The sequence below is a fragment of the Lissotriton vulgaris genome, chromosome 11 (genome assembly GCF_964263255.1).
Source record: "Lissotriton vulgaris chromosome 11, aLisVul1.2, whole genome shotgun sequence".
Classification (NCBI taxonomy): Eukaryota; Metazoa; Chordata; class Amphibia; order Caudata; family Salamandridae; genus Lissotriton; species Lissotriton vulgaris.
The window spans coordinates 530,307,049-530,333,529 of NC_141699.1; the positions used below are offsets into that span (position 1 = coordinate 530,307,049).

A 26,481-nucleotide genomic window follows, 5' to 3' on the forward strand; every position below is an offset into this window, starting at 1 on the left:
TGTACACCACTCTCTTTGTCCCCATTCCTCATGCTCACTCCTTCATTATTATTTTTTATTTTTTTTGGTGCGCTGACGGGACGCGCCCCGGTACGCGCACCGGGGCGCTCACCGGTACGCGCACCGGGAGCGCTCCAAAGTGAAATATAAAAAAAAAATGAATATACTTAAAAAAAATATATATTATATTAATATACAATATAGGATTCATTTTTAGAAAAACATACCTTTCTAAGCTATAGATATTTGTGAAAAAATAACCTCAGAAATTCACTAAAAAACACATAGGTATGAGGCCCTATAAAATGTTAGGAATTAGCAGTTAAAAAACCTATGAAATTCACAGAAAAAACCATAGGTTTCACACCAGTATAGTTAGGAATTAGCATTTAAAAAACCTATGAAATTCACTGAAAAAAACATAGGTTTCACACCAGTTATAGTTAGGAATTAGCATTTAAAAAACCTATTAAATTCACTTAAAAAGCCATAGGTTTCACACCAGTTATAGTTACCTGGAAATTTTACTGACATAAAACCATTGAAATTCCCACGTTATAGTTAGTTGGACTCACTATAACTTGTGCGTGTAATGCACTGCTGATGACATCACATATTACATCACTAATTCTTTCTCCAATCCCTTTCGATTTTGTTTACAATTTTCTATTAGCACTAACACTTGGGGATTGAACCATCCATCTGCCCTGGGTCTAGGTTTTGATTTGGAGAGAAGCTACTTCATCCAGAGATTGGGTGATCCTTTTTTCCCACCATTAAAATGCTTCTTCCACCATTGCCGGTTTCTCTGTATTAAGTATAGTTGTGCCGGTTAGGATGTTCCCCCATGCCACTGAGTTGAGCTTGGTCCATCACCTTTTCATTGTTTCAGCCTTGGAGTGATTCTTCCTGTGCTCTCCTTCCATCTTTTCTAAATTAATAAAATGGTGGTCTGACCAGGGTACCGGAACTAGAGGGGCTATCTTAATGTTTGGATAGTTGGAAATTAGTAAGTCCAAGGTTTGACCCGTAACATTTGTGGTGGTCGTTACCAACTGGACAAGTTGCAAGCTTTCTATGTCTGATAGGAGTCTTTTGACGCTGGGAAAGTTTTGGTTCTTTATGTTAGTTTTATATCTCCTAATATGTTGATGTATGATTTCTTTAGTAACGTGCTAGATAGTGATTCGGGCAAATCTTCTAAATAATCGCCATATGGACCTGGCGGTCTATAAATTAGGAGCCATGATAAGGTAGACGTAGGTGCTAACGAGATTGAGGAGAGGAGGCATTCACATCGTTTGATGGAAAGGGTATCGGTGTTACACTTGTACTTGCTCTTTACTAGAATGGGCAGTCCCTCCTGCCTTCCCGATCATGTCCAATCTGAGAATCTTTAATTCTGGTAGCAGGGCTATTACTATGTCAGGTGAGGAGCAGTCTGTATGCCAACTCTGTGTAATAAACAGAGCATCTAAGGTGGTCTCCTCTAATAGTATGCAGATTTCTGTTTTGTGTTTAGGCAGGGAGCGGGAGTTATAGAAACCTAACTTTCATGCCTGTGGCTGATTTAGCCCATTAGTCCTACTTGATCCTGGTTTATGGGGTGACTTCCACTTTGAATTACATTGTTAACAGACCTTCTCTAAGGAGGACTCCCTCCTAAAATACCAACCCTTCTTACAGCCGACTGTTCTGGATTTGTTGAGACTGTGTTATTTATGCCCAGAATATATAAATCTAGAAAATTGTGCAGGGTTCCTGGCTCCTGGGACCGTTCGGGCATGGACAGGCGCAGACAGGCTTGCCTTTGCCGCGACAGCAGCACGCACCGTTGGCGCAGCTGCTGCACACATGCTGGCCGACCTTCATGTGAAGGTGCAGGTTAGTTAGTTCTGATCAACTAGACCGCTAACCAGTGTATTCCCTGTTCTGAGTGCATTCTATGGTAGAGAGGGTTAACCCTACCTCTTCTTCCACACTCAATGTTCCTGCCTCCCCCACTCGGGAGGATGCTAGTTCAGCAACCAGTGAGTACTGAGTTCAACATTTGATTTAAAATATTAAAAACAACTTGGCACTAACAGATTTTAAACTGCCCAATTTAAAATAGTTAACAGGATTGGCAGTACTTCCAGATTTAAAATAGTTAAAAGTATTCTACTTTTACAGCTAGAATAACTGCAATGTTAACAAGCATTGGCATAGCCAATAGGTCTCGCCTTTGGGACCTTTTGAGTATTTAGCCACGAGGCACATCATCCTGGATGATTCAACATCTACTGTTCTCATTCAGCGTTAAAAAATGCCCTGTACGTGAAACACCATTTGGAACTTGTAAGCAATGCATTGAAGCAAAGCATTTTTTAAGTGCTTCAAGGCCTTGTAATGCAGTATATAAATTCAATACAATACGACGTTTCAAGCGGCACAGGCCATTCATTATGTGTACATTATGGGAGTAGAGACAAAACAAGGACAAGATGTGGTCTAGTGCCCAGGCTGAACTCCAAGAACAAATACTATGCAGAAATATTACAATATTGAACGTGGTGTTAAGCAACTTTAATATTTTCACAGGAATACAAATACAGTTGTTAAAAGTAGTATTGCTATAGAAGTACCATCTGTATTTTCTAATATTCCATTCAGTTGCATGAATATGGAAAGTGCTCTGATGCAACTATCACGTCCGCTATATTAACAACTAAGTATGGGCGCAAAATCCGTTCCGCTCGCAAAATTTGCGAATTTTCGGCAATTTTGCGATCCGCGAATCTTGCGAAATTGCCGAAATATTCGCAAATTCGCTCGCGGACGGATTTTTGCACATGCCCAAGTTGAAGCTCAAATAATCAGCCCAAACAACTAGTGAGCACGGTCTCGGCTAGGCAGGTGTGCTTCCTCCCCATATCTACCGTCTACAATTCGATGTAATCCTTGATGGAGGTCTTTGCATCCACGAGTTTCTCTAGCGCCTTCCCCATGTACTTCCTGTGAACAGGAGACTGCTTTCTCCTCATCTGGTGCTCTGATTGGTCTCTGAGCCTTTATAAACAAGAGGCATGTGAACTCGCATAGAAGCCCCCGCCCCACACACACTAGGGTATGCAACGTTTTCCTGCCGTTTCATCACAATCATGGACAGCTCACTCGAGGGACCTTGGCACCCAAACAACTAGTGAGCATGGTCGCGGCTAGGCAGGTTTGCTTCCTTCCCATATCTACCGCCTACAATTCGATGTACTCCTTGATGGAGGTCTTTTCATCCACGTGTTTCTCTAGCACAATCCCCATGTTCTTCTTGTGAACAGGAGGCTGCTTTCTCCTCATCTGGTGCTCTGATCGGTCTCTGAGCCTTTATAAACAAGAGGCATGTGAACTCGCATAAAAGCCCCGCCCCACACACACTAGGGTATGCAACATTTTCCCACCGTTTCATCACTATGATGGACAGCTCACTCGAGGGACCTCCGCCTCCAAACAACTAGTGAGCACGGTCGAGGCTAGGCAGGTGTGCTTCCTTCCCATATGTACCATCTACAATTCAATATAATCCTTGATGGAGGTCTTTGGATCACAAGTTTCTCTAGTGCAATCCCTGTGTTCTTCTTGTGAACAGGAGGCTGCTTTCTCCTCATCTGGTGCTCTGATCGATCTCGGAGCCTTTATAAACAAGAGGCATGTGAACTCGCATAGAAGCTCCACCCCACACACACTAGGGTATGCAACGTTTTCCCAGCGTTTCATCACTATCATGGACAGCTCACTTGACAACTCACTCGAGGGACCTCGGCGCCCAAACAACTAGTGAGCACGGTCGAGGCTAGGCAGGTGTGCTTCCTTCCCATATCTACTGCCTACAATTCGATATATTCCTTGATGGAGGTCTTTGCATCCACGAGTTTCTCGAGCGCAATCCCTGTGTACTTCCTGTGACCAGGAGGCTGCTTCCTTCTCATCTGCTGCTCTGATTAGTCTCTGACCCTTTATAAACAAGAGGCATGTGAACTCGCCTAGAAGCCCCACCTGTTTGGCCCGCCACACACACACTAGGGTACACGTGTCACATTATTGTAAATGGCAAAAAAATCAGCGAGTTCGCAGGAAAATCAGCGAACTCACAGATTTTTTTGCCATCTCGCACGAATTCGCGGATCCGCAAAATTCGCCCACACTTATTAACAAAATAATCTGTTTAACACACAGTAAGTAATAATGCACCTATGTTTTAATGATTATGAGAAAGGGGTCCAACGTCAGTGAAAAGTATTTTTTCACGTTTCATGTCTCAGCGCGCTTTAAAAAAATAAAAAATTAACCTGGTACCAATATAGTTTGTTTATTTATACATGTTAGTCACAGTCTTATCTAAGGGTACAGTAAAGAGACACTAATTTCAGGTGGGCTTGGTGTTCTCACTACCAGCCGCTGCAGGACATATGTTATGCTGTTTTGTATAGCGCACTATTCACTAATTTGGGTGTGCAGGCTCTTGCTAGACATTCACAGGCAAGAACAGTAATGTGTGAAATTGATATTCGATGATGGATGGATGTGCTGTTTACGCGCACGTACCTTCAGTGTGTGTAAATGCATGTATGGATGGATGTGCTGATTACAAGCGCAAACCTTCATTTAGCAATCACAAGCCTATCAACACTTCATAGGTTCTGGTTAAATTCTGATGTTCTTACTGAGCAACGCTGAAATTCAAATCTAACACACAGGATAAACAACATTGCTCTTTCGAGAATAGAATACTCTTTACAATGGCAAGGTTAGAACTTAAGAAGGCTAGCCCTCAAAAAGTAGGTTTAATTCTTTATTTTTTTTTTAAAAAGGTCAAAATCCAATAACTTTACAAACCTGATTGTAATGCTAAATTTTGCATTAGCTCAGCCATTAGGGGAGTACCCACCGTGGTGCAAGTAAGGCACATCTAACTGAGTTGTGACTGCCTGCGAGTTGCTAACTAGGGAAGTTTGTAGGGGTTGGGTCTGTGGTACTCGGAATCAGGCTCTGTGTTATTATACAATGCAAATGATAGCGAATGTTAATAACAGAACTAAAAAAGGAACGTTTGACAAGTATAGTGGCCAACATGCTGGACACACAGAGGTCTCCAAGTCCTACCCATTGTTTTCTTGATGCAGTCTTGTGATTATCTTTTTGTCTTACCTGCCCAAAATGCCCCTTCTAAGTCACTCTTAGCTCATTTATGCATGCCCCCCCCCCCAGATTCCACAAAAACAAGTTTTGTCAGAGGTTTTACATTGTAGGCAGACTTTCCAGGCTCCCAACTGGGATAAAACAAGGTAGCCGCTATGAAATTAACAAAAATGTAGGATGCCTGGAGAGGGGATGAGCTTCCTAGCAAGAAACAACTTATAGTACCCTTGCTGCTCAACCATCTACTTAACTGATCTGTACGCTGTTTATGACAATACTGCTCTTTACCAACCCCAATCGGTCTAAACAGTATATGCATATTTTATGTACATTGCTACTGCCCAAAGAGCAGGTATTCATTGGCCTTGGGCTGAATGGGGTCCCCTAAACAGTTGGGGGGCCATCAGCGCTGCAAGGACCTGCGTTAAGCCCCTGTGTACATATTGTCAATTGAAAATGGAAACCTACGTTAATAGTCACTGCTGATGACCAGGTATATTCGGGTAGTGAGTTTTTATCTCATTGCAATAGGCTCAGATACTGCTAGTAAATAACCATTCAGAAACCAAATATACAAGCGGTTTAAACTATGCAGAAAGTGAAGGCGTAACAATGTGTAGTGAAGAGTCACTACGCATGAAGGTTCCAAAGTGTAATTTTATTTAGTCATAAGTCAACAGGTGCTCCCAGCTTGGCGGCTTACTCTCACAACCAACATTCTAACTCGCGCTCCCGGTGGCAGAGCCGACCATATCAAGTGGGGAGGAGGGAGAGGGGTAGGTGACGGGGAAGTCACAGCAGGTAAAGTTACAACACACCTTCCCCCCTACAGAGAACAGAGGAGAAAGAAAAACAGTGCCCCAGGCAGGTGTGAGGGAAAGCAGTTAGAGGGAGAATGGAGAAAGAGAGGGGTGAGTTAAGAAGAGGCAAGGAGACGGAAAAGGAGAGGGAAAAGAGTGAGATGGAGGGAGACTGGAAGAGAACAGCAAAAAAAATAGAAGGAAACAGGGGAGAGGGAAAGACCTCATGGGAGAGGAAAAAAAGAACCGCAACAAGAAAAGTAGGAGTAAGGGGAAGGCGCCCCCCTTATGTCACCGAGAACGAACAACTGTAGAAGGGAGGGGAAAACCCCCAACCCAGTGCCAGCGGAGGCCGTCCCAGGGGTGATGGGGAGATGGGATGAAACTTTATCATGAGCAACTTTAGAAGTGAACTATAACCTAAGGTTAACCTCTGTATAGAACTAACTGGAAGAAATCTGGAACGGTAGGTTCATATGTTCCGCTAGGTCCCACCCTATATCCTGACTTTTCTCGCACGGGGATGAGGAACTTAGTCTCACAATGGGGTGTGGCGGATTCTTCCTATCCCTTGAACACCTCCAGAGTCACCCCAGAAATGCTCTTCCTAATGTCTCTTTGATGAACCTCATGACATAGGTTAAACCAGGTAAGTGAGCCACATCACTCTTTTACCTTATGCTCCCCTTGGTCTGAACAAACCCAACAGTCTATTTCACCATAGAGTTCCGCACTTCTCTTACTAGTCTTTCCATCCCCTTCAGGAGGTGTGATCCTGGCGTTAACGCTCATATTTTTTTAATTCTAGGCAGGAACTAAGACCAGGGCACTGCCCGGCAACTCCCTCTGACCCACTAGGTCTCTCTTACAATGTCATCCTCTGTGACTGGTCTAGGCCATCTTCTACCCTTCTTCCCTTGGCCATTACCAGAATCCATACCTTTATCGAATTTCTTTTCCAACATCTCCCGATCATCAACATGAGCCTCTTCTGCCCTAAGTCTGTCCTCCTGTTCCATCACGAGGCTACCATAGGAGAACTCAGTTGTGTTTTCTGGGTCACAAAACTTATGCTGTCTCCTGTAATCATAGGGTGGACCATTCTTCCCTGACAGGACCATTAATGGGAAATCTTTTAGTATTTTCTCCATTTCCTTACTCTCTCTCTCCCACATTCCACTATAGGGCCTTTGAAGGTATTTTCCTTTATTCTCACCCTAGATTCCCACAAACTTGAGTCCACCTCTCTTTCCTGTTCATAATTGTCCCCATACTCCTCCATCGTTTTGGTCCTGAACTCGGACGATGTGGTTCTTTGCCACGTCTCTTTGCGATTGAATTGGTTACTCTTACATTTTATCCTTTTCTGCTCATTTGCTGTAGTAATTTTGCGTACTCCCTTTCTTTCGAATTCCTCTTTTTTCCCAACTATACCTTCACTGCTTTTTCTCTCGAGTTTCTTACGTATTTCTCTATCATCCACCAAACTTTGGTAAGATTCACGTTTTTCCTTAAGTTTGTCCTTAGCTACTCTTTTTCCACATTCTTTATTACTTGCAGCTCCTTCAAAAACTACCGATCCCTTGGATGGCGGTGTACGTGCCTTCAACGCTCCACCCTTTGTTACATGCATGCTGTGGATCTGTGCCAGCTCACTCAATTGTTCTTTTCTTCTTCCATTAAGTGATATTCTCAATTTCTTTTGATCCTTCCACCCTAGCATGGTGGGTCCACTTTCCGTAATATATATGGTACTCCTAGTATTATTTCCCTTGTGCATTAAATCCATAACTTTGTATCCTATTACGTTGATGTCCTCCCCTGTGTACGTTCTTAGGGATATGTTTGCCTCTTTCAATTCATTTCCATATTTTTTAACTAATTTTCTATTCCATTCACTCTTGCTTACCAAACTATAACGTGATCCGGAATCTGAGATCATATCTGTCTTTACTCCGCCTATGAAGATAGTACACACCGGGTTTATTTTACTTACATTAACTTCCTCTTTGCTCTCCGTTCTTTCCTTGAACACTTCATCCCTTTGTACTTTTACCAACGAGACTTGTACATCATATTCATCCCACACACTCAAGATGTCCTCATAAATATTTCTGACTGTTCCTTTCATGAATACCTTTTCCATTTCGTGGTACTTTTTCCGTCCCCCAGTTCCTAAACTGTGAAGTAATATTTCAGCCTTTTCCTCAGGTAAAAGAGATACTTCCTCTTCCTCAAAAACTGATATGTACCTCTCAAAATATTATTTCCACTCACTCCATTCTGCAATGTTTTTTCCATCTCCCTCCATAAACGGCACTGGTGGCGGCAAATTATACTTCAGGCCCCACTCCATGTTGAATGCGCTGTTATGTCTAGGAATTCACGTGAAGATGTAGTATCCACCTCCAACAGGAAGATGGCGGTACGAGTGCACCTCGTTGGACTCTCTAGCACCCAAACTGATTCACCGTAATGCGCAGTCTGTGCGCCTCAAGGATACTCAAAATGCTTGGGTCAGATAAATGGAGGGAGAAGAAGGGAAACTTCCTAAAGGATACAGTCTTCGTGCCCTGCTCGCTATTATTGCTCCGAAGAATGTTGTCAAGTGCCCACGCTGTGCGTGTAGTGCCCCGTAGAAGCGTTCCTAACTACCTCATTAACTAAGTACCAATTTTCAACTTGTTTAGCAGTGCTTTGCGTACTATAATTTGTGGTAGAGGTTTAGATAAATAATTGTTAATGTAATTATTATTTCTTCTCCTTATTTTTTTTTTCAACCCTCCTCCTTCTACCGCTTGAAGATCATAAATTTCTTTACCTTTCGATCCTGTGACAGGGTCTCCACATAACGTGTCTTACACTCAAGATGGCCTCCCTGACGTGCTACGTAAAACGTTAGTTCTTCCAGAGCGGTGAAGTTCTGAGGAGACAATTTTGTTTCTTGTTCCGCCTCCAGCTTCCCTTCTCGGATTACTGAGTTTACTCACAGATGCTTAAAGCCGATCCCCGTGTGAGCTGAACACGGGTCCTGTTGTTATTATAATTATTATTTTTTTTTATTTTTTTCCGTTCTACTCAACTCACGCTTATCCTTATTTTCACCAGATAATGGCTATTATCTTATTACTTTTCTTCAATCACTTCATGAGGCTAGAATAATCAAAAATCCTTCTCCACCTTTCGTTAAAGCACTGAGGAGATATGCATCACCCTTTCAATGCGCTGCCTCAGATCAATTACAGATGCTGCACCAGGGGTTAGCTGAACACCCTGTTCTTCACAAATCTCCTCACGCAGCTCACACACGCTGCCAAAGATCAGTTTCAGGCACGGAAGCAGGGGTTTACAGCGCACCCAGTCCTGCTCCCATCTGCTCTGACGGTTTCAAAGGCTCCTCACAAGCACTTGCACCAACTCTGTGCTATCCGCCTTGGGTTCAGCCTTCGGGTAATTTTCATCACAAACTCATCAACGAACATGCCTGAACTCTCAGAGGCTGTCCTTTACTCGCCATACGATTCAACTTTGTGTTTAGAAAACACTACTTCCCAAAGCTGTCACACTCAATTGCTTCAATCGCTTGAAGCCCAGCCACGGGTTAGTTTCAAATGCGATGTCGGGGGTTTTGACCAAATCCCTGCTTCGTGCACTTCCCCTCAGACTGCTTCAAAGGCTCACCTCATTCACTTGCGCCGACCTACTTGCTCTCCGGCCAGAGTCTTGCTTTCCTGCACCATTGCAATTTCAAAGGAGCGCCAAAGGAAAAAATCGGACTTACTTTCTCCTTTAATCCTTTCTCAGATCAAGTAATGACAATTACCAACTCCTTCTTATTTCATTTCTTATTTTGGCTTAACTGCACCTCAAATCAAAAGTCCAAGGAGGACATTTAACTCACTCTTGCTACAGCTGTCATACTCCTCGGCACTTCATTTCAACTATTCCACCCGCGGGTAGTTTTCCAGTGTGCCGTTCTTCACACAGTTCAAAATGCAAATAGCCACCTTTCAACTACTGAAATGACAGGCTCTTCAAGCGGGTGAGTCAGAACAGCGCTGCCCCAACAGTCCAGCTCAATTCCTCCTCCGCACCAACAGCAGACGTACCTCCTCACACGCTCCTCCTCAGCGTCATCTTTCACAGTTGTGACAGATCCGTGTCCCGCTGCGGGACAATTCTTTCACAATAGTGTCACGACCAACTGTCCCGGCTCTACCTGCCGCTGCTTCCTGAAATGCTGCTTTCACCACCGCAGGATACTCCAAAGGTACACTGGTTACCAGATCCACCGACGCCAGTCAGACCTCAAACGAGGAGGGAAGGTTCCTCTCCTACACACGGCACAAGCTCACCTTCACCGAGGCCTCACACCTGACTTCCTTAACGTTCCGGAATCGAGAATCTCACGTCCCCCCAAGGGAACACCTCGATGAGTACAGCCTGGAATGCCGGTATGTCCGCAGTCCCGTGATCTTCAAACATCAACTGGTGAGTCTTCCTTTTCTATTCACAACTCCGCACAAGCATCAAATTTATCCAGGGGGGAAAAGCACCACACTGACTCTGGCTCAGCTCCTCGTCCTCGTCGCCAGAAATGTAGTAAAGAGTCACTACGCATGAAGGTTCCAAAGTGTAATTTTATTTAGTCATAAGTAAACAGGTGCTCCCAGCTTGGCGGCTTACTCTCACAACCAACATTCTAACTCGCGCTCCCGGTGACAGAGCGGACCATACCAAGTGGGGAGGAGGGAGAGGGGTGGGTGACGGGGAAGTCACAGCAGGTAAAGTTACAACACAATGGTATTTTGCGCAGAATTTTAAAAACTGTTTAACCACTGTGTTGCAACTAAATTCAGCTCATATCAAGTAAAAACGACCTAAATAAGCCAGCGTTTCGCCTCAAGAATTAATCATTTTACTCGTCCAAATATCAGTAACACGTTCAACATAACAGTCTAGAGCAGCGTCAGTCAACAAGTCAAAACAAATCTTCTCTATAAGCAATGAGCAAATAACAACATGGACGATACGCTTATTTCCTTACGTAACCAGGCAGAGTTAATTCAATTACTCACAGACAGTGACGGACTGGCCTATAGACTAATCTGGCAATGTCTTAAGGGGTGGTCTCACAGTTCAGTGTAAAGACTGTTTTTTATTTTATTTTTACATTTTTTTGGGGCTGTTTGTGAGTCTATGTTATGATCGGGGGCGGTTTTTCCAGTTCGTCAATCTGTGCCTGCAGTAAGCACACATGCTTGTAGGCTCTCGTCCCTTAAAAAAATATTGTGGGGCGTTGAACTGCCCTGATTTACAAATGTGTAACGCTTTTTTTAAGTAACTGATTTGCAAATGAGGGACACTTAATTGGGACTCGGGCCTACACTCGGACCCTCCTTACAGTCTTGTGTTCTTATATGTAAGAAGCTGCAACAGGTTATTTTATCTCTGCAAGTCACAAATCAATTACTGCTCCGAAACACACACTAGTGACCAAACCATTAATTCGATGCTCCTGCATTTTTCACATTTGCACTTATCGTCGTGTTGTTTCACTCTACACCAAAGACTGATCAAAGAATATAAAAGTGTTATAAAGGCAGCATGCCAGGAAGACAAAACGAATACTGAGGCTGGTTGGTAAAGTGCAGTGGTTGAAGAAGCATTTAGTACAGATTATGCGAGGGGTGATGATCTGAAGAAAAAAAAACTAATGAGTGGATGTGAATCAAAGTTAGAACAGGAGTAACACTAAAATCAAGAATGCGTATGGTTATTTTAATTCCCTCCGGAATGGACAATTATTTTAAAATAATCATGCGACAAAGTGCTGCCGGGCAGTTAGTTGGAAGTACAATATCTCATAAAAAATAAATACTTCCCCCACCAAATAGGCGTATTTATATCACTCCATCTGTTCACTGTGGTTATTTACACAGCACGCAAAATGACCAGAAGCGGGTGTAGCGTTAGTTTGGGGTGCATCAGCTTTTACTGCATCTTCCTAACCTAGACGAAAAGTGTGAGGAGACCTTCATCTGAGTTGAAAGCTTAAGTCGTCCAAAAGACAACTGTTCTTCAGACTCTTTACAAAACGAAAGTCCACGTGGTTTCAGGGGGTTTAATCCCAGACACAAAGTACCCAGAGTTCAACTCAGAGTGGTGGCAGATATAGAGGTGCATATAGCCACCATGACAGGAAGTAATGACCCAATCACTCCAATTAGGAATATTGGAGGAGACCCCGTGTTGATTAGGGACTTGACTGAGACCTCGAATCTATGTGTTACATCGTGGAACATTGCGGGTTTAAAGTGAAATATAGTTGATATACCCTTGAATGAATATATAGAGGTTAGCGACATTACACTCTTACAGGAGACTTGACTACTAGAAACACCACATAGAGTTGGCTTTAAACATTCAGTGTGGGGGCTAGCCCCTCAGTGAAAGGAAGGCCCTCGGGGGGCTTGGTGATCTGGATACGGGTTTCCATGGAAATCAATATTGTTCCATTAAACGTACCGTCCCGAGATATATTGGGACTAAAATTAATTGCAAAGAACGAGGAGACCTTATTTCTATTTAACATCGATAACAGGCCAGGCCCTGCACATCGTGAATCAGCAGTAATAAGCCAGCTGGAGTTCCTTTTTGAGACATTAGGATACAGGCCAAATATTATGTTTGGAGGTGACTTCATTTGTAATTTTGAACCTGTATCGGGATTTGGTAATTTATTTGAGGACGAAGATATGGCGTACAATATCCCTGCTATAGAAAGTGACAAGGAGGTTAAGTGCTCAGTTGCTGCGACCCAAATATTTAGGTTTAGAATGGCCACAGTTTGAGAGCATGTAATGGACGCCTGCCCTCTGACAGACCAAATGTACACACTTTTAGCAGAGGTAGATCTCGATCAAATATAGATTGCATACTGGTGATACTAGGATTTTGGAGCCACCTGGTCGATTTACAAATTGACGCCAGAACAGAGAGTGATCATCATCCCTTGAGGCTGATGAGCTATCATAATTTTTTCTTCCTATTCAAACTGGTTCCAAGGAAATTGGTACAAAGGAAGATGAAGTCATATTAAGTAAAAATAATTGAGTCGTAAAGTGACCATATATCTTAGGGAACACCAGAACGATGACTAGTATATATTCTACCTTTGCAGATATTACTGCATCATTCATAGAGCATTCTACAGGCCAAATTAAGATCACGGACCTGCATGGTATGCTGGTAAACGCTTTAGGACCATGCAAGTAAAATACCTGAAGCTGGGAATGTAGGAGTAACACATAAGAATCATTTTGGTAATCCCTGGTACAATGGGAATTGTCGAGTGGCCGAGACGGAGTTAATCCAGGCTGTCAAGAGTGAAAAAATAGCTACAATAAGGGTAAAAAGATATAACTATAAACAGACCCTAGAAGAAGCGAAGAGATTATGGGACGACGAGATCTGGTCAGGCTTAATTTGCGCGGCTAAAGCCAAGGATCAGGCTGATTTTGGAATTTGAGAGCCAAAGGGAATAGGTCAGGAAGGACGCAAAGAGATCTATTCCTTGATGAAAACACATGGGTGAAACATTTTTCTAGTCTTTACTCCGAAACAAATGGTGATGCTTTTGTGGTAACAAAAGATATTGAGAATATTGCCAAGGCAGCTAAACTGCATTTTAGGCTTAACAACACTTTACTAGTTTTGGAGTCAGTTAAATCAGGTAAAGCACCAGGACCAGACAAAATCCCGGGTGACCTTTTAAAACATGAGACGAGCATTTGGGGACCTTATATTAATAACCTTTGTAATGCTATAGCTGATTTTGAACCACTACCATACACATGGAAGGGGGCAGAAATAGTGAGGTTCCATGATTCTGAACCCGTTCAATAAAAGTCGTCATATCAAGACGATTTTGGTATCAGCGGACCACAAATGACGAGTGCGGTATGTACGAGTGTTTTCGTCATAATCGATCAATGAGAACACTACGTATTCAGGGATTTCGTTTGATCCTTCGGGTTCCATTTTGTGTACGGCAGCCATTTTGTGTGGTTGCCCTCACATAGGCCAATGACTACGGCCGAACGAGTCTTTGGGACATGTACACCTTTAGCTGACTTTTGTGTGACCTGAATGAGTTGACTCCCTTGCCCGAGGCTGACCTCGTTGAGCCAGTTCCTTGTTAGGCAGCTGGTCAGATAGAGATCAAAGAGCAGGACATTGCTTAGTTTATGGTACATGCACACACTCTTCTATCTTGCTTCCCATCTGCTTCTGTTCCTTCTTTTATGGCTTAGTTACTGATTTGGGTTGAGGTCTTTATTATGTGTCCGTCCGGCCTGTTCGAGCAGGAATGTTGGATTTTGCTTGGTCATTTCTGGTGGGCTGGACAACGGAAAGTGGGATTGTCGTTATGCGATATGTTTGATATGTCACTGTTCGATTGGTCCGTTTGTATGTAACTGATGCTAGCCAGGAATGTGAATTTTAGCAAAAAAGACGATGCTCCGCTCTATGAATTTGTGCAGTCTCTAGCGAACCACCCGTGTTGTGCTTCATAGACCTCTGTTCCTGGTTGCAGCCAATAAATGTGGTCTATGACGTCACCGAGAAGTGTCCTGTGTCTCTGTTTGCCAAGGCAGGGGAATCCGAAGACATCGGGCGTTTTCCTTGGCGCCGCTGGGTTCTAAATCCCAGTTCTTCAGTTGGCACCCAACTTGGGGCGACTTCAGCGGTACTGGTCCAAGCCTGAAGATCGTGAGGAGCCTCGTGTGAAAATTCTGGAGGAAGGTCTGCCACTTCATCGGCCCCTGTATGTCGTCGTGGTCCGAAAGTCTTTGATGCGAGGTTCCCCGCTTTCCGACGGCTACGAAGGACTGCTTCCCTGACTGTCGCCTTGTCTTGGAGCCATTAGACGATTTGTAGAGTGAGACAATAGATGGGTCTTCTGGCGACGCCATCGACATTTCAGTTAAGTATGAGTGGAGCGTCTCCCAGTCCTTAGTTTTGTTTTGTATCCCATCGGGATTCTTTGATTTGGTACCTGCAGGCCCCAAAGCCGAGGGACTTGTGCATTCTCGAGACTATCGTTTTTGATATTCCCTTGAAGTTTAAAGCTAGACTAGAGAGCGAAGATGTCTGGTCTCAGCAGACTTGGAAAGATATTTTGTTGTGGTTGTAATAGGGATTCCCGATTGGAGGACTCGTGTCCGGTTCATCTGATTGGAACTCCTACCTATGAGCTCTACGTAAAACATAGAGTGGGCCCCATCACGTATAATGAAGTATGGATTAGGTATACCAGAAAAGCCGGTGTCCTACAGTGGCCCCGTTATGGTAGCTTTGAAACAGAGATTTTAGACAATCTCGAAGTTAAACTGTTCAAGAAGAAAGTCCGGCCGGCGATTTTTGACTCTTTCCGCCTATGGCGAAAGGAAGCCGAACAGAAAGAAATTAAGTTAGCGAAGCAAAATAAATGAGAATGAGGTATGTCAATGGTGCAAGCTGCTATACAGTTTAGGGATAATGAAGAAGAACAAGAAAGCAAACAGATGCTTAGGCAACGTAAATTGGCGGTAGACAAGTGCTATTCAGCTTTGGCGCCTCAACAGCAGGAAGAAAAGAAAGATCTTGCGAAAGATCCTTTACTGTCGCACCTATTGAGATCGCCACCTCCTTTTCTGCAGAGTGCTACAGCACCTCCACAACCTATAGTTGCGCAACCTCCGGTTGCTTTTCCTCCTGTGGCTCCTCAACAGCCAGCTCCTCTTCCGTTGCCTTCTGTTCCTTTGGCGCAGCCTTCTCAAGGGCCGCCGACTTTGCTACCTCCTTCGTCTGCTACTCCTACGCCTGTATTGTCTACTCCTTCTGTTACTGCTCCTATGCACGCTTCTGCTCATCCTGTTTATCCTCCTGTTCTTTTGACTACTTCTCCTTCTGTTCGACAGAGAGTGACCAACACTGTTGCTGGTCTCTTTTCTCCTTTGCTTGGTTCATTGGGTATGTCTCCTGTTGCAGAGCGAACGCAATTGCGTAGCCAATTGCCTGGTCCCTCTGAACGGACAGTGTTGGATCACTTAGCGCGTAAATGGGTTACGTATCCTTCACACTATAGTCTTGAGTGTGTTATGGATGTTTTCAGTCAATGGGGAGCACTGACACAGCAATATGTTTTTGATATGATGTGTTCCTTCCTTCGTGAACAATGGGAAGATGGTGAGTTAGGACAAGCTCTGTCTGAGTTGTTCCGTATACGGTCTGAGTTTGCAAAGGGAACTCTCGTGGGTATTGATGTTGAGAAAGAAGTTACGACGTTGTTGTCGTTTAGGAATGAATCTCCTTCTCAGCGATTGTTTGAACCTGATTCTTTAGTTAGGAGCAAGGCGCAACAATATCCGATGAGAGAGGTTCCCCCAGTTTGGAGGCCAGGTGATGCAGCTGCTAATCCAGCTATTCAGCCTCACTTTCAGCGTGTTTGGGTACATGTTCAATGGAAACGTGCTGAAGTTTTAGCCCTTAAGCAGACTTTGCCTGATCCACGTAAAAATCTTGCAGGGTACTATAAGGAATTATCACAGACTGCGGATTCATGCATTATGAATTTGGCTGATATAGACATGTTGTTTGGGAATGTTGTTCCACAGCCTTTATGGGGATTGATTCGTCATACGGATCATGCACAGGAATTAGGTGATACATGGAATAATATTAGAGCCGCAGATGCTAGACAAGTTGGTGTTGCTAAACCAGAGGATGTGATTGCTGACCTCCCTGGTAGGATTATTAATTATATGAAGACTTTGATGCCTGCTATGCGTGTTAATTGGGACAAGTTGTCTGCGTGCAAGCAGAAGAAAGTCGAAAGCGTTTCCGACTTTTTCACTAGGTTCGAAGAGACGTTTATCGATCACAGTGGTCAGGATATGAGTACGGAAGGTGGTCAACGGTTGTTCGTTGACAAATTTGTGCATAATTTGCTTCCCGAATTGTGCAATAAGTTGAAGGATTCTGAGAGTGCTTGGGCTGTTTCTACGTCAGCGCAGATTTTGGCTACTGCCCAGTACTACGAAAATGAAGATAAGAATGAGAAAGAGAAAGCGGATAGGAAGACTAAGGAATTGAAGACTAAAGTTCTTCTACAGCAAGCGCATCTGCCTCGTAATAATCAGCGCAATTATCAGCAACCTCAGCAATATCAGAGAAACTCGCAAAGGTTCGAGCCTTCTCAACCGCGTTTTCCTGTAGGTCCTAATCAGTGTGCGCATTGCAAAGAAGAGGGTCGCTTCAAGAGTAGTTGTCCGGTTCTGTTACAGCGCACGAATAGTGCTTCAGGTGTGAGAGGTCGTAGTGTTCAGAAAGCTCCTAGAGGTAGAGGTCGTGGTCAGAATGCGCGTCCTTTGCCTCCACAGAATTCTATGAATAGCTTTGATCAGCAGAATGGTGCGTCTGGTAGGACGGTCCAGTACTATGCGGACGATTACTACGCCGAAGGTGAGAATGTGGATGGTAATGATTGCTAGGACAGCCATAGACAAAGAGAGGGAGTTGTTTCAGTTCCAGTAGTTCAGAGTGGACCCTATGTTGAAGTGATTGCATCAGGTGTGTCAGAGCCTTTTCTGTTGGGTACTGGTGCTGTAAAGAGTTCTATTATGCACTCTAAACTCCCTGGCGCACCTTTGTCTGGCTTAACGAATGTTTCAGTAGGTTTTTCTGGTGCCCCGGTTACAAATCCGATTTCTAGTCCGTTGTCTATTTCTGTTGGACCTCGTGAATTTGAAGCACCCCTTATTCTAACGACAGGTTGTGGTGAGAATTTGTTGGGATTAAATTTGTTGAAAAGATTGTATGCAACACTATATTGTTCTCCTTCGGGAGTACACCTTACATTGGGTAAGAGAGTGATCTCTCCGATGTATTTATCTAAAGGTCGACTTCCACCTGAATAGTTTTCTCTCCCTGATTCTCTTTGGGCTACTGGTCCTAACGATGTGGGTCTCTTAGAGATTACGCCATATGTTGTGACGTTGAAAGCGAATGCTAGATTGCCACGTATTCCACAATATCGAATTTCCAGTGATGGTGAAAGTGCACTTCTGGCGATCATCTATGATCTGATTAAGAAAGGTGTGATTGAGGAAACGAGAGGTAATGTGTGCAATAGTCCGGTTTTGCCTGTTCTGAAAAGAACTGATTCTTCACAGCCTCCTGTATATAGGTTTGTGATCGATCTTCGCGAGGTGAACAAGATTGTTGTTCCGCAATTTCCTGTTGTGACTGATATCACCGCTTTACTGACTTTGATCCTGGCTACAGCCAAGTGGTTTTCGGTGATTGACTTGAAGAATGCCTTCTTTAGCATCCCGATTGCCGTAGAGAGTAGAGATTTTTTGGCTTCTCTTTAGGAGGACGAAGTTTCCGGTTTAAGCGCGCTCCTCAAGGCTATTGTGAGAGTCCATCAATCTATAGTCAGGCTTTGAAAACACAACTTGAGTTGCATGTTTTACCTGATGGTGCTGCTCTTATCCAGTACGTCTACGATCTGTTAGTTGCTGCTGACAATGAAGAGATCTGTAGAGAGGCTACATTGTCGTTGTTACGTCATTTGTCTGATTTCCATCATAAGGTTTCTCTTTCGAAGTTGCAATATTGTTGACAAGAAGTTACCTACTTAGGTCACCTCTTATCGAAGGAGGGAAGGAAACTGACCCCAGAAAGAATTCAAGCTATTGGGAAAATTAGTGTTAGAGCGTTGCCGAGTTGTCTGAGAGCTACAGCAGCAGCGGCTGTTTCGATTCGACAGTCTGCTGGTTCGGTGATGGACAATACACTGATTGTGATGGTTCCACATGCAGTGGATACCTTGTTGAATCGTACCAAGACACAGCACCTAACTAGTGCTCGGTTGTTGGGTTACGAATTGACCTTGTTACCGAGTCATGTGCATATAAAGAGATGCAACACGTTGAATCCAGCTACGTTATTGCCGATTTCAGCTGAGACAGATGTTACTGAACAGCATGATTGCTTTCTTAGGATAGAGGAAGAAACGAAAGGGAGGATAGACCTTAGGGATACTCCTCTTCCAGAGTGTGATGGTACCTTATGGGTTGATGGTTCGTGCTTTAAGATTCCGAATGGTGATACGACTACGGCGTATGTTGTTACGACTTTGCATACGGTTGTTGAAGCTGCACGTATCCCACATAATTCAGCGCAAGCAGCAGAGTTGGTTGCATTGACAAGAGCGTGTGTGTTGCCGAAAGGAAAACAAGTGACTGTGTACACCGATAGCCAGTACGCGTTTGGTGTGGCTCATAGTTTTGGACGTTTGTGGAAAGAGCGTGGGTTCCTGACTTCGCATGGAACTAAGATTCAGCATGGTCAGTTGGTGAATGAACTTCTTGAATCTCTTACTTTGCCGTTGCAAGTTGCGATTGTCAAATGCAGTGCACATAAGAAAGTTACTGATGATGTTGGTCGTGGTAATGCGTTTGCAGATGAAGTTGCGAAAGAAACTGCGAGAGATGTGATAAGTCGAATATATGTTGCGGAACCGGCGAGATGGGTTCCGGATAGAAGTATGTGTGAAGATACGATTGAGAGTGTGAAATCCATCCAAGCTGAAGCTACAGAGAAAGAGTTGAATGAATGGCGAGAAAGCAAGGGTAAATTGGATTCGAATGGATGTTGGATTGAGCTGTCAGAGCATCAGAGATGGTTGTTACCCGATGCGTATGTACTTCCAGTGGTTACGATGGCTCATGGATTGGCTCATATTAGCGTGAAAGGGATTTGCAAGTTGTTAGCTCCAGTATGGCAGAATGCTGGTATTCCTAAGTGTGCAGACAATCTGGTTAAGAACTGTATGGTGTGTTTGATGTACAATCCTGGTAAGGGAACTCCAACTCCAGCTGGTCATTTTGCTCCTCCAACGTATCCGTTTGAGGCTTTGCAGCTAGATTTCATCCATATGGAGAGGTGCAACAACCTGAAGTATGTGTTAGTGGTTGTTTGCTCTTTTTCGAGATGGGTGGAAGCCTACCCTTTGAAAGATAACACTGCTTTGTCCACAGCTAAAGACCTTATTAAGGAATTTTTCCCAAGATATGGTTTGCCGAGAATGATCTGCAGTGACAATGGTAGTGAATTTGTGGGTCAAGTGATGAAGAGAGTGTGGGATGGGTTAGGAATTAAGCAGAAATTCCATGCTGCAAATCACCCCCAATCAGCTGGCTTAGTAGAATGCTATAATGGCACCCTTAAGCTAAAATTGGCCAATATTCAGGCGAGTTCGGGTTTACAATGGCCAGACGCTTTGCCATTAGCCCTTCTGTCCACTAGAATGACTGTGCATTCACGAATGGGACTTAGTCCGTACGAGGTGGTGTTTGGTCGCCCAGCAAATATTTGGGGAGTGCAGAGGCCGACAAAAATTTTGTGAAATAGAGCATCCTTTATTGCTTGATTACCTGTACGAATTGACGGCTAAATTGCGTGTTTTGCATCAACAGGTTCATGATACACTGCCACAAGCTTCTGAAAATCCAGGACACGCCATCGAACCTGGCACCTGGGTGCTGGTAAAGAATTTCCAGCGGACCAAGAATGAGCAGCCCCGCTGGAACGGCCCCTACTTGGTACTTTTGGCCACCCGTTCTGCACTACGAGTGCACAGTAAAAAGAACTGGATTCACGGCGTACATTGTAAGGGGGCCCCTTTGCCTCTGCCGTACGACCGGTGGGTCCAGAAAGGACTTCCTGATTCTGAGACTGAGACCGTGCCTCGTTTTCTGCCTTTCAGCGATGCCCGTTTGATTGGAACGAACTCTGATCAAGAAAGTGACGATCTTTTGCAAGAAGCTGTGCCACCGTTGAATCATTTGAACACTTCTGAACCTGAGGTCCTATTCTGTGAACAGACATTGCCTGGCAAAGAGCGTTATAATTTGCGACCGAGAGTCGCTGGACAAATAAAGCATTAGAATCCTTTTTACTGATTTTGAAGGTTTAACTCTCCTCCGAGGAACTATTTTGATTTGTGTTTTTCGAACCACCATCCGGGTTCAGCTGTAGGGTCGCGGTGTCAAGTCTTTGGAGTGCAAGCCGAAGACATTAGGTCGACAGTTCTGGTTGGTCTAAAGGAGTTTCCCTGGACTGACAGGCGCATTCCCTAGCACAGAACAGCAGATAGAGAGGATGGAGTTTTTCGAGAAGGAGAGACCTGTTGAAAGAATAAGCTTTAAGAGCAAAATTTGTAGATTAATGAGCAGACAACGTTTTTTAATATTGTGTTTGTTTATGTTGTTTAGCTTAATGATGTTCTTAATTGGATATGTGACATTCTCTTTTCAAGTGACGTTCATGCCCACTATGCAACTTATGCCTCCTCCTACTGTTCCTTCACATTCTTTTCACCCTCTGCCCGAACATGAAACTGTTAGAAGATTGGAATTTGCTAACAATTCTTTTGTTCAGCTTCTGCACCAACACCAGCTAGTAATGAACACGACAAATTGTTGGGTTTGTGGCCTCATGCCCCATACTACCGATAAAGGTATTCTTTACCTGGTTTTGCGTTTTAGCTACAATGGTTCTATTTGGGCCTACAGAACGATGTTCATTTATGCTCATGGAGTCTATCCCCAACGTTCCGTGAAAGATAGTCTGAAGACTAGTATTCTTGTCAAGGGTATAGTTGACATGATTAGGGGAATTAGTTCCTATGAGACTATCCCGAGAGATGAGACGCAAGCATACATTGGATGGAACGTTACTGGAAACGGAGTTAGTCTGAGTGTTCATCAGCGAGCAAAGAAATCCCCTCCGATTTGGATAGTGCCCCATCAGGGTCATTATTGTCTGCAAGGTAATGGCAAGAATCCGAGAGCTCAGTTAGGGAAGAGCGTCTGTACTGAGACGTATGTTTTTGCGTCCCAGACTTCCCCAGCGTTTCTAGCAGCTAAGGGTACCTATTTAATCTGTTACGATAAAGCGTATACATGGTTGCCTCCTGACTTCTCAGGCACATGTTTTGTTTTGTTCCTGTTGCCTCCCACATTTACAGCTGTGGCAAACTACCATAAGACGAGAGTTGCTAGAGGTGTCTTCAGTAAGGAAGATACTGCAGGACAAGAATTGGGAGATTTCTTTAAGGGTTTTCTGCCGTTCTGGGGACCTATGGCTAATAGCAGGAACATTCAACAATTGACAAGAGTGGTTGAGTCCGCCATAGTCGAAACTGCCGGTGCCCTTAGTAACTTGACTGCTGAGCTCCAGTCGGATCGCCTTATGCCTCTTCACAACAGAGTTGCGCTAGATGTCATACTTGCAGATAGAGGTGGGGTGTGTAAATTGATTCAATCGAGCTGCTGTGTTTTCATTCCAGACGACGCTCCGACAGTCTTCCAGGCCATTTCCAGGCTACATAAGATCTCCGAGTCTGTACATATAGACGAAGGAGATTGGTCGTTGATGGGATGGTTTTGGGGATTGTTATCCACGTGGGGATGGAAGATTCTGATGGTCATTGGGATGATCTTAGCTATCCTTTTCCTGTTCTGTCTTTGTGTACAGTGTGCTCCTGCTATATGTGGCCTTTGTGGTACTTCGTGTGCAAGGAAACCTGTCCAGAGAGAGTTGCTAAGTACTAGGATGATGCTACAGCAACATCTTGATGATCTGATGAATATAGACCTGGATTCAGACTGACATGGGTTTGGGTTTGTTGCCTATGTAAGAGCAAAAGGAGGGCTGAGGTTCCGTGATTCTGAACCCGTTCAATAAATGTCGTCATATCTAGACAATTTTGGTATCAGCGGACCGCAAATGACGAGTGCGGTATGTACGAGTGTTTTCGTCATAATCGATCAATGAGAACACTACGTATTCAGGGATTTTGTTTGAACCTTCGGGTTCCATTTTGTGTACGGCAGTCACTTTTTGTGGTCGCCCTCACATAGGCCAATGACTATGGCCGAATGAGTCTTTGGGACACGTACACCTTTAGCTGACTTTTGTGTGACCTGAACGAGTTGTCTCCCTTGCCCGAGGCTGACCTCGTTGAGCCAGTTCCTTGTTAGGCAGCTGGTCAGATAGAGATCAAAGAGCAGGACATTGCTGAGTTTATGGTACATGCACACACCCTTCTATCTTGCTTCTCATCTGCTTCTGTTCCTTCCTTTATGGCTTAATTACTGATTTGGGTTGAGGTCTTTATTATGTGTCCTTCCGGCCTGTTCGAGCAGGAATGTTGGATTTTGCTTAATCATTTCTGGTGGGCTGGACAACAGAAAGTGGGTTTGTCGTTATGCGATATGTTTGAAATGTCACCGTTCGATTGGTCCGTTTGTATGTAACTGATGCTAGCCAGGAATGTGAATTTTAGCATAAAAGACGATGCTCTGCTCTATGAATTTGTGCAGTCTCTAGCGAACCACCCGTGTTGTGCTTCGTAGACCTCTGTTCCTGGTTGCAGCCAATAAATTTGGTCTTTGACATCACCGAGAAGTGTCCCGTGTCTCTGTTTGCCAAGGCAGGGGAATCCGAAGATATCGGGCGTTTTCCCTGGCGCTGCTGGGTTCTAAAACCCGGTTCTTCAATAGTCACCATTTTCAAAAAGGGAAATCGGCATGATCCGGCAAATTATCGCCCCATTAGCTTAATTTCTATCCCACAGAAAATATTTGCTAGGCAAATATTACTTAGGTTAACTGCATAGATTGAAGAGGTTGTTTACTTTCAAAATACTAAGCTGGGTTCACAAAAAAGACTAGTACTATTGACCAAGTCTTCAGATTCATGTGTATACGCTGGAAATATATAAATATAAGGAAAGGTAGCTTATATATTGCCTTCGTAGATTTAAAGGCGGCATTCGATTTGGTACACAGGAACCTGTTATGGGGTTGTTTGAAAGATCTGGGGGTGCCAATCGAACTCCTTGTCCAAATCATTAGGCTCCATGAGGAAAACGATGCCAAAGTGAGCTGGGGGCTGAGGGGTGAAGTTACTAAGGTAATACCGGTGTGACAGGGAGTACGTCAAGGTTGTGTATTGGCGCCCACCGTGTTTAGCCTTTATGTAAATGACATCCCTCGCCATTTGGAAGGTTGCAAAAACGATTCTCCTAGGTTGGGAGGCAAAGAAATATCTGCATTACTTTTTGCAGATGATACCATTTTAATTTCCCAAACCCCTAGTGGTCTCCAAAATTTGATGAATTCCTTCCAGTCGTATTGTACTAACAAGGGCCTTGAAATAAATTCCAGCAAGACTAAATATATGTCTATTAATCCTCATAGATCTTTTAAAAAGACTCTAGAGCTAAATTGTCAAAAATTAGAATATGTACACAGTTTTAATTATCTAGGCATCACATTAGATACGAAGTTGACCTGGAAGCCACAACTGGAAAAAATTGAATAATTTTGCTCCAAAATTGTACACCGATTTTAAGAAAGCACGGGGGGAGTACCTCCAAGGCTGTATCTCCTGCCATTGAGGTTTCTAAATTCAAGGCTTAATCAGCTGCCTTGTATGGAGCAGAAATATGGGGGCCCTATTGTAAACGCAATTTGAAATTGGAGAAAATAGTTTCTTTTGAAAATTACTTTCTCTTCCAAATAGGACCCCGCTGATTCCAGTAATTATGGACCTGAACTTGAAACGAATTGACTATCACGCTGTATTACGCTCCCTCTTGTTTTGGGTAAGAATCTGGTCAACAATGGAGCTTTTACATTACAAAAAAGGCCTACAGGAGATAATGAGTACTGGACTCTTTAAGGCTATACCATGGTTCCAACATGTGGCATTTTGGCTAGGGAAAATAGGGTTATCACACTATTGGGAGGAGCCTGTAGAGCCGACCATGGCATGTGGCAAGTTAGTAAAGTCATCCTTTTGGGCTAATATTAACAGTAATTTGCTACTTGATTCTACTCATGGTTCCTTAACATCATCATTTCTCCTGTTCAAAGATATAGCTTAGTTTGAACTGTTTCTAGACGAGGTGAGTCCACAAATCGCGAAATCCTTGTACCTGAAATTTAGATATGGGGTTTTACAAACAAATAATAATAAATCCAAATGGGGCAGTAGTCGTGATGATAAGGATTATGATAAGTGTACGTTTTGTACAAATGTGGCCAAGGTCAAAGAAGATGATGTACACATCTTATTTTTTTGCCCTTTATACAATACTCCAAGAAAAAAATGGATCAAACCCCTCTGCAATAATTCAAATATAAGGCAATGTAGAGAGGTTGAGCGTATAATGAGGACAGATACCACAAATTTGGTACTCTTTTGTGTAACTAGATTCTTATTTAATGTGAAGATTATTAGAGCCAAAACTGTAATAGTGTACTATGTAGCTCTAGCAAACTTCTGATATACTTTTGCTGTTGCACTTTAAAATATTAAGAACCTAGTGATTAATTCTTTTTAAACCTTGGAAAATCTAAATTGGTGGAGTTCCAGATATCAATTAATTGATAGATTGTAATTATGAGGAGGGCGACTGAAGGATTTTAATAGTTTTTAACTTGTTTACTTTTAATGCTGTAAAATATTTTTATTATATTTATTCGGAATTAGTTTTAACTATATATTAAGAATGGATCATGAAATTGTGCTTTCTAATACCTAAATCCATGTGTTAAAATCAACCGTTGATCAAGTGTATGATGGGAATGTTCTTTTTTATGTGCTTTTATGGTCTAAAAGACCGAAACAAAGTTTAAATTGAAATTGAACTCAGAGTGGGGATGAGGGGTGCAGGTATCCCCCTAAATACAAAAGAGGGATGTAGGGGACTAGCATGTGCAGGTAATCGCCCAAAGTAAGACACAACAACTTGTTTTTGTGAAGAGAATGGAAATAAATAATAGGAGGCTAGTGGAGGCATACAGGCTTAGGTAAAGCTAAGGTGCGTGGCACACTTTCTCTTCCTCGTGCACAATAATGGGCTTGTGAGAGACACAAGTAAAAATAATGTGTGGGCAAGGAGAGAGGCACGCGTGCGCTTGAGAGCAATCTGGTCCTTTTTTTAGCACATACTTGTGCTTGTGGCTCGCCCCTGCACGCTACCACAAGGTGAATGCCGCCACAAGCACGAGTATGTGCTTCAAAAAAGAGCAGAACGATGGCAAAACATCGCCTATGCAGCGTATGAGACGAGACCTAAAAATTACCGTAATGGTGGTATTGATGACCTTTGTATTCCACGTAGACTGTGCTGCTCTATATGCTGTAGGGTAGGAATGAAAGAGCAATGTGAATTATACAACAGCAATCCTTTGAATGAAGAGGGCTGGCTCAAGTCCCCTTTAAGTAAGCATATCATATATACAAATTTCATAAAATCAAAAGGTCTTTGCTGATTCCAGACCTAATATTATATTTCAGAGTCATTGGATGATTGTAGACGGAACTTGTGAACTGCAGTGAATATTTTTTAATAATACATATTTAGGCAATGAAACAGTCTGTT

At 43.4% G+C, this 26,481-nt stretch overlaps 1 protein-coding gene across 1 annotated transcript in view; it reads left to right on the forward strand.

Annotated features, from left to right (window-relative positions):
- The window catches only part of LOC147683102 (disintegrin and metalloproteinase domain-containing protein 28-like), a 3,314,421-nt gene that overhangs the window by 1,142,758 nt on the left and 2,145,182 nt on the right, over nt 1-26,481 (forward strand). The window lies entirely within an intron of this gene.